A 12,557-nucleotide genomic window follows, 5' to 3' on the forward strand; every position below is an offset into this window, starting at 1 on the left:
TTAAATCATATGCCAATATGCATTATAATGTGTGTCAGCATGCAATGTAAAGTGCAGGAAAAAAAAAAAGAAAAATTAAAAAAAAAAAAAAAAAAAAAAAAAAAAAGAGGTTGTGTTTGGGCTCTAACTGAATGACCTATACTATAGTTTCCTGTGGGCTTTAAACGCTGACCCCATCAAAAGCCTTTGTGACAGCAGAGCAAAGCTGAAGCACAGTTGGGAGATGGGGACAGGAGGTGCCAGAACATTCATGACAGCCATGACAGGATCACCAGATTTTAGATTAATAAAAGTTCCGGATTTAGAAGGTACCGAAAAGGACTTTTGAAATTACATAAATAGGTTGAAGCTTTTATGAGGCTTTACTGATTAGGTATACATAACCTGTCATAAGAAAAATATGGAGGCTGCCACTGCTTGCAGATGAGAACTTTCCTGATCTACACACTTGAGGGGGTCACTGACCTAAGCTAGTTTTACAATAGTAGATTTTCGAACATTTGTATGAAAATTCTCACATTGATGACTGGATGAATGTCACTTGAAAGCAAACATTTGTAACCTCTAATGACAAATCTAGTTAGTGAACCTTCCTAAAACAAAAAATTTCAGGAGAAATTTCTATTGACGTATACCAAACTTAACAGAACCAGTACTTTCAGAAGTCAGCATTGGCGCGCCAATATTCTTTTTGTGACAGATTTACTTTAACAATCATCTCGGCACCTTTACTCTTCAGAAACAGCCAGGTAGCTTGGGAATGCTGACAAAGCTAAAAAAGGTGCTGCAGAGAAAGTGATGCCCATAAAATGTATTTATTTATTTTTTTAAAAGCCAATTCCAGGATTAGTGTGAATTTTGGCTTTACGTGTGTAAAATCAAAACTAGGGCTAGCATGTGGAAGCATTTGCTGCTTTGTATAAGGGTAGCGATGTGTTTTTAGGTAAATTTTTATGGAGAGGCGTGCTTATTTTGCCATCACTGTAGGTTTTAGGTTTTGTATGATAAAAATGGCAAAGGCTGGAATTCAGGTTCTTCACATGTTTTAAGCAGTGCCAACAATGCATTGGTGTTACTCAGAGCTGTTGACAGAATTACTGTACTGTGTGCCTAATGTGCAACACATCATGGGCAATTTACACACATAATTCGGAAAAAAAAAAAAAAAAAGGGATGGATGGATGATACATTATGGCAAATGAGGGTCAAGGAAATATTCAGTGCAGAAAACTCTACATGCATCATGTCTGAGAGGCAGCTGTACAGAGCTTGATCTAACCAAGAAACAAGGTCACATAGGGTACTACTGGGGTTACCACACAAACCACTAAACAAGAGCCATCTGTCAGCTGATTCTGACTATACCCAATCATAGTCTGCTTTTTAACAGAAGATTCACAGACCTACCAATTATATATTAAGAACGGCAATACTGCAGTAAGCATAGCAAGAGAATGAGTGAACAGCTACTGAAATTAACCACCTTCAGACCGGACCATTTTGCTGGTAAATGACCAGAGGTCTTTTTACAATTTGGCACTGCGCTGCTTTAACTGGTAATTGCGCGGTCATGCAATGTTGTACCCAAACAAAATTTGCGTCCTTTTCTTCCCACAAATAGAGCTTTCTTTTGATGGTATTTGATTGCCTCTGCGATTTTTATTTTTTGCGATATAAACGTAAAAAGACCGCAAATTTTGAAAAAAAATGATATTTTCTACTTTTTGTTGTTAGAAAAATCCAATAAACTCAATTTTAGTCATACATTTAGGCCAAAATGTATTCAGCCACATGTCTTTGGTAAAAAAAAAGTCAATAATTGTATATTTATTGGTTTGCGCAAAAGTTGTCACATCTACAAACTAAGGTACGTTTTCTGGAATTTACGCAGCTTTTAGTTTACGACTGCCTATCTCATTTCTTGAGGTGCTAAAATGGCAGGGCAGTACAAAACCCCCCCAAATGACCCCATTTTGGAAAGTAGACACCCTGAGGAAATTGATAAGTGGCATGTTGAGCCCATTGAATATTTTATTTTTTTGCCTCAAGCGATTGAATAATGACAAAAAAAAAATTTTTTTTTTTTTTTTTTTTTTTTTTACACAAAGTTGTCACTAAATGATATATTGCTCACACATGCTATGGGCATATGTGAAATGACACCCCACAATAAATTCTGCTGCTTCTCCTGAGTATGGGGATACCACATATGTGGGACTTTTTGGGAGCCTAGCCGCGTACGGGGCCCAAGCAAACCAAGCACCGCCTTCAGGCTTTCTAAGGGCGTAAATTTTTGATTTCACGCCTCACTACCTATTACAGTTTTGAAGGCCATAAAATGCCAAGATGGCACAAAACCCCCACAAATGACCCCATTTTAGAAAGTAGACACCCCAAGCTATTTGCTGAGAGGCATTTTGAGTTCATGGAATATTTTATATTTTGCCACAAGTTGCGGGAAAATTACAAACTTTTTTTTTTTTTTTTTCACAAAGTTGTCACTAAATGATATATTGCTCACGCATGCCATGGGCATATGTGAAATGACACCCCAAAATAAATTCTGCTGCTTCTCCTGAGTACGGGAATACCACATATGTGGGACTTTTTGGGAGCCTAGCCGCGTACGGGGCCCCGAAAACCAAGCACCGCCTTCAGGCTTTCTAAGGGCGTTACAGTTTTGAAGGCCATAAAATGCCAAGATGGCACAAACCCCCCCCAAATGACCCCATTTTGGAAAGTAGACACCCCTAAATTTAGGGGTACACTAGTGAGACTAGGTAATAAATGGCGGGTGCCCTGAAACTATAAAAAAAATAACTAACCAATCAGCGTCACCTGTAACAGTTATATGGTGATCACTGGTGAAAGGGTTAACTAGGGGGCAATCAGGGGGCTTTATGCGGTAGTATATGGGGGTCCCTGGCGCTATAAAAAGCTGCGGCGAACCTAAATACCTACCTGCCTAACTAGCGTCACCTGTGACACTAATACAGCGATCAGAAAAACGATCGCTTATTAGGCTGGGTTCACACTGGAGCGATGCGGGTTCCCGCATCGCATGCCTCCCGGCGGCAGTTCACACTGCCCTATGCGAACTGCTGGGAGTGTCAGTGAAATGTTACTGACACCCCCAGATCAGTTCGCATATCGCAGTGCGATCTGCAAACTCGGATCGCATGGTGTGAACACCCATGCGATCCGATTCTGCTGCGGACCAAAAAAAGGGTCCCGTGCGAGTTTGCGGCGGGTGCGACACGAATTCAGCCATACTATCTGTATGGCTGAACTCGAATCGCACAGAGATCGGATGTGATTTGCACTGCAGTGCGGTGCGAATCACATCCGTTCTCATAAACCGCTGCAATGTGAACCCAGCCTTAGTGACACTGGCGACGGGGGGTGATCACGGGGTTAAACGTTTATTGGGGGGGTTAGGGGGGTACCTTAGAACTAAAGGGGGCTAACCCTAACTGCCCTAACAGTTATTACAGTCACAAATGACACCCGCCGGGTGATCAGGGGGTTAAACCTTAATTAGGTAATAAATGGCGGGTGCCCTGAAACTATAAAAAAATAACTAACCAACCAGCGTCACCTGTAACAGTTATATGGTGATCACTGGTGAAAGGGTTAACTAGGGGGCAATCAGGGGGCTTTATGCGGTAGTATATGGGGGTCCCTGGCGCTATAAAAAGCTGCGGCGAACCTAAATACCTACCTGCCTAACTAGCGTCACCTGTGACACTAATACGGCGATCAGAAAAATGATCGCTTATTAGGCTGGGTTCACACTGGAGCGATGCGGAAACGCCACGAATCCGCGGCGGGTTCCCGCATCGCATGCCTCCCGGCGGCAGTTCACACTGCCCTATGCGAACTGCTGGGAGTGTCAGTGAAATGTTACTGACACCCCCCAGATCAGTTCGCATATCGCAGTGCGATCTGCAAACTCGGATCGCATGGTGTGAACACCCATGCGATCCGATTCTGCTGCGGGCCAAAAAAAAGGGTCCCGTGCGAATTTGCGGCGAATGGCTGAACTCGAATCGCACAGAGATCGGATGTGATTTGCACTGCAGTGCGAATCACATTCGTTCTCATAAACCGCTGCAATGTGAACCCTGCCTTAGTGACACTGGCGACGGGGGGTGATCACGGGGTTAAACCTTTATTGGGGGGGGTTAGGGGGGCACATTAGAACTAAAGGGGGCTAACCCTAACTGCCCTAACAGTTATTACAGTCACAAATGACACCAATGCAAAAAAAAAAAAAAAAAAAGCAATTGGTGTCACTGTGACTGGGGGGGGCAGGGGTAATTGGGGGGTGATCGGGGGGTAAAGGGGGGGTGTGAGTGTGCCTGGCATGTTCTACTGTGTAGTGTAGTGCTTGTGCAACTCACCGATGCTCTCTCCTCGGTGCCAGAACGAAAACTACCGACACGGAGGAGAGAATACATCACTTCCTCTCCTGTGTTTACATTACAGGAGAGGAAGTGATGTCACCGGACAATTTCATTCGCCGGGAGCGATCGCGAGGGGGTGGCCATGAATGAATGGCCGTCCCCTCGTCCGGAATCGCTCCCGAACGAATACCGACCGCCGCAGGCACCGGGCGGGGGCCCGATCGGGCCCCCGACCCGCGGGAGGCAAGGGACGTACATGTAAGCCCTTATGCCTGCCCGTGCCATTCTGCCGACGTACATCGGCGTGCGGCGGTCGGCAAGTGGTTAAAGTAAACATATACACAATAGAAGAGACAACACTCTGCTGAAGTATATGATCTTTTCATGCAAATTACAAACCTGACAACAAGCTTCAAAAGCAATGGAGAAGAGATGATCTCTACGTTATAAATAAATAATACAGTACTTTAAAGATAAAAAAAATGCTAACATACGAAAGAGTTTATATCAGGGGAAAAATAAGAAAGTCTTCAATCCAAGCATGCAGTGACAGAAAGGGTTCTCCCTGTGTTCTTTAAAAAATAAGAGGGCTATTACCAATAAAGAAAAATATACGCTTAAGGCCCCTTGGGTTGGACCCCGCCAGGAGCCTACCTCCGCAGCCAGGAATCTGTCCACTGACCCCCACTGAACAGGCGGATGGCTTGTCCGTGTCCAATTATGCAGAACAGACACATACACCGCCCGCTGTCCTCTATGGGTTGTCAGATGTAAGTAAAAAGATCACCTGCCCGTTTACACCCAGCTGCCATCTGATCCAATCTGCTAACCATCCGTCTGTTTTTAGCGCATAGTATCAGATGTCAGCGGTCAAGGGGGGCAATGGATGGTCCAATCGGATCTCACAAAAAAAAAAAAAAAAAAAAAAAAACTGACAGGCAGACCTTATCAGTCTACCCATGTGAAAGGGGCCTAAATGTACTATAGGCTAGGGATTCATGCAGTATAAAAACCTGGCTTCCGTGGGTGCCCAGGAAGCACATGTACAGCATACAGCTGCTGTCTGCAGCCTATAAAAATCAATAAAAGGCTGAAACTTGTATATGCATTCAGAGGCAATTGCAGCGAAAGCAGGAATTTAAAGTTTGGGGTCTACATCACCAACCATTTTTAGCGCAAAGCACAACTGCTCAGAACAGTGTCCATATACCCCTTTTTTCAGCCCGTCACTGATTTTGAATGACTGCTGGCAGTGGCATATAAGCAGCAAAAAAGGACAGGTTTTTATGCTGTATGAGTCAAACTGCCCATGCGCATGAGCCCTAAAAACGATAAGGTAAGTGCATTACAAGATTGAAGAAATAGGGGGGAAAAATAAAAAATAAATAAAAATCAATCATTTGTTTGTGTGGGTGTAACAACCAGAAATTTAAGGGGTAACACCACTTCTGTGGGAGTTTTGCCTTTAGTTACATTTTAATACAGTCAAATTAAAATGAATGCATTGTGACATGCCATGTTAGAATTTTCTCAATGGATGACATCACCACGCGCTATAACAAGCATTAAAGTGCACTTCAGTAATGTGCTAGTTAACACACAACGCACCACCCTGGACAGGTGTGAACTGGCTCTTAACTATTTGGCAATGGCAAATCAGTTTTTGTAACCAACAAGGTATTTTTAGCATAAAAAGACTCAATTATTTCTTAACCACTTAAGCCCCAGACCATTTTGCTGGCCAAAGACCACAGCACTTTTTGTGATTCGGCACTGCGTCGCTTTAACTGACAATTGCGCAGTCATGCGACATGGCTCCCAAACAAAATTGACGTCTTTTTTTCCCCCCACAAATAAAGCTTTCTTTTGGTGGTGTTTGATCACCCTTGTGGTTTTTATTTTTAGCGCTATAAACAAGCAACAAAAAAAAAAAAAATTTGTGTGTATATATATATATATATATATATATATATATGTGTATGTGTGTATGTGTGTATGTGTGTATGTGTGTATGTGTGTGTATGTGTGTGTATGTGTGTATGTATGTATGTATGTATGTATGTATGTATGTATGTATGTATGTATGTATGTATGTATGTATGTATGTATGTATATATGTATATATATATATATATATATATATATATATATATATATATATATATATATATATATATATATATATATATATATATATATATATATATATATATATATATATATATATATACACACACACACACACACACACACACACACACATATATAAAATTCCTCAGTTTAGGCAGATACGTATTCTTCTACATATTTTTGGTAAAATCGCAATAAGAGTTTCATTGGTTTGTGCAAAAGTTATAGCGTCTACAAAATAGGGGATAGTTTTATGCCATTTTTATTAATTTTTTTTGTTTACTAATAACAGCGGCGATTTTGGGACCATTCCCATTTATACAGCAATCAGTGCAATTAAAATTGTATTGATTACTGTGTAAATGTGACTGGCAGTGAAGGGGTTAACACTAGGTGGCGTTGTAGGGGTTAAGTGTGTCCTAGGGATGTGTTCTAACTGTAGGGGGGATGGGCTAGCTGTAACACATCAGTGAACATAGCTCCCGATCACAGGGAGCTATGATCAGTGACACTGTCACTAGGCAGAACGAGGAGATGCTTGTTTACATTAGCATCTGCCAGTTCTTCCTCTCCGTAAGACGATCACGGGTATCCCCGCGGACATCAAGTCAACGGGACCCGCAACCTTACTCACGGAGCTCCCGGCCGGCGCGCGGCGCCACCTGCGTGCACGCAATGGCAAAGCGAAAATTCAAAGGGACATACAGGTACGCCCATTTGCCCAGTCGTGCCATTCTGCCAAAGTACATCGATGTGAGTCGGTCGGCAACCGGTTAAACAATGACAAGCATTTAATAGCAGGGTGGATTTGATTTAAATCAAGTCAATTTAAATTCAAAAATTAAATCACTAGTGAAAAGGCTCGATTTAAATCATAATTTTTTAAAGAGCAATTATCTCTGTTCTGCATTGGCTCCTCCTCTGACACGCTGTCGACTCACCGACAGTTCCATTCACTTTAATGGGACGGCTGGTGATGCAGCAATGACACAAGGGGAGGGGCGTTGCTGGCAGCAGGTGAGTGGATGCCCGCTAAAAGGCGCTCTCATGATGGATCTGAAATGACAGGTGCTCTTTAAATGCAAGAACTCATTCTTGTTGTTGGTTACAATTTTTAAATATTTGCAAACAAAAACCTACGTTAAACTTACCAGTAACGGTATTTCTATGAACCTTCCAGGACAGCGCACATGAGAGATGAGGGCTCCTCCCTACAGGAAACACAATCAATTGACAGCGTCAGGGACATGCCAGTACCGATCAGGGGCACACTTCCCAAATTATGCAGCAATGTTTGCCCACCAGTATGCGCCGGAGCGCGCGTTAACTTTTAAAAGTACCTCAGCTACACTGTTTTGTATGCAAGCTCTGTACCAGTGTTACCTGAATCAGTCTTGCCGATTGTGTATTGACCCGGTTCCGTCTGACTTCTCTACCTTCTCCAATCCAACCCAGCCTGCCTGACTCTGCTGTGAACTGTTTTCAACTTCTGCCTGCCTTACCGACTCTGCCGTCCTCATTCGCCTGATCACCTGCCAACCCGGACCGTCTGACCTTGCCATTTGTTCTGCTGTGTGCTTCTGCCTATTGCCTGCCGACCTGGACTGTCTGACTCTGCCTACTGCCTGCTATCTTGTGTTGCTGTGTTCCAGCCTTCTCATCCAGCTCCAGCTGCCGCTGTATCTGCATCTTCTGCCATCCAGCCTGCTGACCGCTTCTGCCTGCAGTCATCTGCAGACCAGCCATCCCTGGAGGATCTCCGCTCCGTTCCTGTGCCGGCCACTACAACTTCCATCAGGCACTCCTACCCACTGTGCTCACGAGACCACTGTTCCCATTCCAGTGGCTCCTGAACCAGCATTGTAAGAGTGGTCTTCTCCTACAGGTCGGGCTCTACTACCAGGTACCTAACAGACAGCTTGTTATAGTCCCCACCCTTCCCCTTGAACCCCAGTTTGAAATAAATTAATCCCTAACCGGTTCACAAGGAGAATCACTCCACATTAGGTACTCACCGCCTAGTGTTCAGCTCATTTTTCCATCCACAAATCGGGAAGTAGGTCTGCCTGCCGGTAAGTCTAACGTAGGTTTCTCTCTTATCACCTTCCAGGAAGGCACACCTGAGAGGATAAACAAGTAACCATAGGCCTACCTGCAGGGTGAGACCACAGCTTGTAGGACTTTCCAGCCAAAGGCCAAGCCTTTCTGTGACAACACTTCCACACGGTAGTGCTTCAGGAAAGTATCCTGACTGGACCAGGTGACCACACTGCGGATTTGTTCCCAGTTGCTAGTGACCTGGTTGAATGGGCCTTAACCTTTGCTGGTGTTGGGACACCAGAACTCTCATAAGCCAGGGAGATAGCTCCTCTGATCCATCTGAAGAATGAGGCTTTAGAAGTCTGAAGTCCCTTCCTTGACCAGCGTTAAAAACTAGTAGGTGATTGGCTCTCCTAAACTCTTTTGTTCTTTGTAAATATGAGAATATATATATATATAAATAGGAGACACCTTCTTATATCTAGACAATGACATTTTTCCTTTCTCAATTTTGTTATATCACAAAAATACGGCAATGTTATGTTATATCTTGCGTCCTATGAAATAAGGATGCTACCTTTGGTAGATACAAAGGGTCTGGCCTGAGAGTGACTATCTGGCCGTATCAATAAGAAGGGTTCCTTCATGGACAGCCCTTGCAGGTCCCCAACCCTCCTGGCCATGGTACTTGCTAAGAGAAATTATATTTTTTAGGTTAGAAACTTAAAGGGAAGCTCCTCTATAGGTTCAAATGGGTGTTTAGATAACGCCTCTAAACACCCTTCAAGTCCTTTGGTAGGAAAATGCATTTTTAGACTGGGGAAACTTTCCCTGGCCACCAAGAAACATTTAATGAGGTCTTCCTTTGCCAGTCTTGTATCAAGATAGACTGAAAGGGCCGATATCTGAACCCGAAGGGTGCTGACCGCTAGGCCCTTGTCTACTCCATCTTGGAGAAACCCCAGGATAACTGCAACAGTGGTGGAAGTAATCTTTTCCCCAGGAACAGAAAGTCTTCCAAATGAATCTTTTTAGTCACTGGTTTTCTGCTCAGAAGCAGGGTACTTATTCTTTCTGAGCAGCCTGTACGTTTTGGGATCTGGCACTCACTAACCAGGCCCTCAGCTGGAAAAATTCCGGCCTTGGGTGTAGTACTGAGCCCTGTCTGAGAAGATCCGGCATGCTCAGGAGCTTCCATGGCTCCGCCACGGGTCTTAAGCTTGCGAAACCAAGCTCTCCTTGACCACCAGGGTGCTATCAGGAGGAGCTGGCCTGGGGATGGGCTGAGCTGAGCTTCTGATGGACCCACGGAATCAGTGCTAGGGGTGGAAAGGCGTATGCATGCCAACCTGCACTGCCAGGTCTGAATCAGGGCATCTAAGCCTTTCAACTCCCTCTTTACCTTCCAGTTTTGCCGGTTGGTGAACAGATCTATTTCTGGGTTTCAGAAGTGCTGCACCAGGGTTTGAAATACCTTGGGGTTCAGTTCCCATTCCCCCTGCCTTATTGGCTGACGAAGTCTGCCTCTGTGTTACTTGTCCCCTTTATGTGGACAGCTGACATGGAGAGAACTTTTCCTTCAGCCCAGTCCAGGATCTCCCAAGAAGGGGTCTGGACCTGGTGCCTCAAGTAGGCTACAACAGTTGCGTTGTTGAAGCTTACTTGAAACTCCATGCTCATGATGCTTTCTCGAAAGGCTTTCAGAGCCTCCCCAACTGCTTTGAGCTTCCTGTAGTTGGATGGCATCCAACCTAGCGATCTGTTTCATTGACCTTGGGATTTCTCCTTTCCTAGGTGGCTTCACGCCCCCCCCCCCCCCACCCCCAGGAACAGGCATTGGTGGCAACTTTTACCGGATCCCACTACTCCCATGGTCTGCCTCCCTTTAGGTTTTTGGGTACTGTCCACCACTCTAGGGAGGACAGGACCTGAGGGGTGAGCAACATCTCCTGATCCAGGGACTCCCTCTTTTTGTCCTAGGAGGGAAGGAAGAAGTGAAGGACCCTTGAGTGAAGTTGCGCCCAGACTATGGCCAGTATACTTGCTGACATCAGACCTAGGGTTCTTAACACCTTCCTTCTGGAGTGTGTTTTTTTTTTTATTAAGTTCCCCACTGATGAAGCTAGTTTTTCCACTAGGTCCTTTGGCAAGAAGAGCTTCTGTAGTTTGGTGTCCACTATGTAGCCTAGGAGGATCTTGACCTGTTCTGGTTTGAGGGAGGATAATCCGAGCAGACTATCCAACCCAGGTTTTCCAGAACCGACATTACCTTGTTGGTATCTGATCTGACCTGGGTGACTGATGGTCTGGAGATCAGTAGGTAGTCCAAGTATGGAATCAGAGATATACCCTATGCATAAAGGCTACTGCCTTTGTTAGGATTTTTGTAAAAATCCTTGGGCCAAATGGGAGGGTTCTAGACTGCCAGTGAAAAATCTCCCCTCCGATGACTACTGCGAACCTCAACAATGCCTGATGACCCATGTGAATTGGCACATGCAGGTAGGCATGATTTAGATCCAGTGTCATCATGAAGGCCTCCCTGAGTTGGGCGTAAGGGTGACCATAGAGGGGGGGTTTTGACGAAAATTCCAAGCGATAACCTTCTTGCAGGATCTGGCAGATGCAACTGCTGTCTGATATATTTTCCCACTGAGGGACAAAGTGGGACAGCCGACCCCCCACCCTCATCTTTGCATCACTTAGTTTCTTTGGCGCCAACCTTGGGGGGAGAAAAAAAAAATTTGTTCTTTTGCCTTCCCCTACCATAGCCCCACCTTCTGTTGGGATCTTTTTTGGCTCTATGCTGCGGTTGACCCGGGGGGCCAAGAAAAATTCTTAAATTTTTCTCTTTCTTGGGCTTTACTGGGAATTTTTTACCCTTTTCTGAGGACCTAGATAGAACATTGTGCAGGCCCTGGCCAAACAGCAATGAACCCTGAAAGGGAAGGCCACATAGTTTACCCTTTGATGTAACATCTCCTTCCCAGGCCTTAAAGAGGAAGTAATCTTTCATTCCCTGCAAAGGCAAAGCATAATGGACTACTATGCATCGCATAGTAGCCCATTATGTGTCACTTACCTGACACAGGAGCCAGCGATGTCACCGTTGTCCCCTGTAGTCCGGTGCATCCATCTTTTCGGTGGGGTCTCGCAGCTCCGCCGCAGTCATTCGGCGGAGCCGCGATGACGTCACTCCCACGCATGCGCACGGGAGCCAACACGCGCGGCAGCTCCATTATTGGAAATGTCGCGCTCAGTGCGCCTGCGTGCCGCTGTCTACGGCGCATGCGCCGTAGACAGCGGTGCCTGTCTGTCTTCGGGCAAATATCTCCTAAACCGTATAGGTTTAGGAGATATTTCTTGGACCTACAGGTAAGCCTTAATCTAGGCTTACCTGTAGGTCAAAGTGGTTTGTAAGGGCATATAGCTCTTCTAGCCGAGTTAATTAATAAGGCCTTTTTAGCGGAGAATATTGCGGACTCAAGTGCGGCATCTGCAAGGTAAGCGACAGCTTTTCCTATCACTGATAGGGAGTCAAGGATGTCATCCGATTTGGATTCCTGTGACAGGCGTTTGGTCAGTTTCTCCACCCAGAAATCTGCGTTCCTGGCTACACAGGCTGCTGCTAAGGCTGGACCCATGGCTGATGTATTAGCATCCCAAGCCTTTCTAAGGAGGGATTCTGATCTACAGTCCATCAGATCCTTAAAACTGCCTGCATCCTCAAAAGGAAAGGTCAGACTGCTTGGCGATTTGAGACTGAACGGCATCCAGTTTTGGGAGCTTAAAGAATGTCTCCTCGTCACCCTCTTTAAAAGGGAAACCTCCTTTTCCAGTCTGACAATTCTTCTTTCAGGCTCCCTGCATTCCTGTAGGATCAGATCATTTATGGATTTATGGAGTGGGAACACCCTGGATTGAGCCTTGCTCAGCCCCCTGTATACCTTACTCTAGGAGTTTCTGGAATCTCCTCCTGGC

At 45.0% G+C, this 12,557-nt stretch overlaps 1 protein-coding gene across 10 annotated transcripts in view; it reads right to left on the reverse strand.

Annotated features, from left to right (window-relative positions):
- Positions 1-12,557, reverse strand: part of TAOK3 (TAO kinase 3) — a 401,409-nt gene that overhangs the window by 357,370 nt on the left and 31,482 nt on the right. For 6 of the 10 annotated variants that reach the window (XM_077462074.1, XM_077462071.1, XM_077462065.1 and 3 more), the window contains exon 2: positions 7,688-7,747. The exons of the other annotated variants lie outside the window; for them this stretch is intronic. The gene's annotated coding sequence lies outside the window, so the exon portion shown is untranslated. The remainder of the gene's footprint in view (positions 1-7,687; positions 7,748-12,557) is intronic. 10 annotated transcript variants of the gene reach the window in all.

Source organism: Lithobates pipiens, unplaced genomic scaffold, assembly GCF_037356315.1.
Source record: "Lithobates pipiens isolate NorthernLeopardFrog02 unplaced genomic scaffold, aLitPip1_a1.2 Scaffold_3, whole genome shotgun sequence".
Lineage (NCBI taxonomy): Eukaryota > Metazoa > Chordata > Amphibia > Anura > Ranidae > Lithobates > Lithobates pipiens.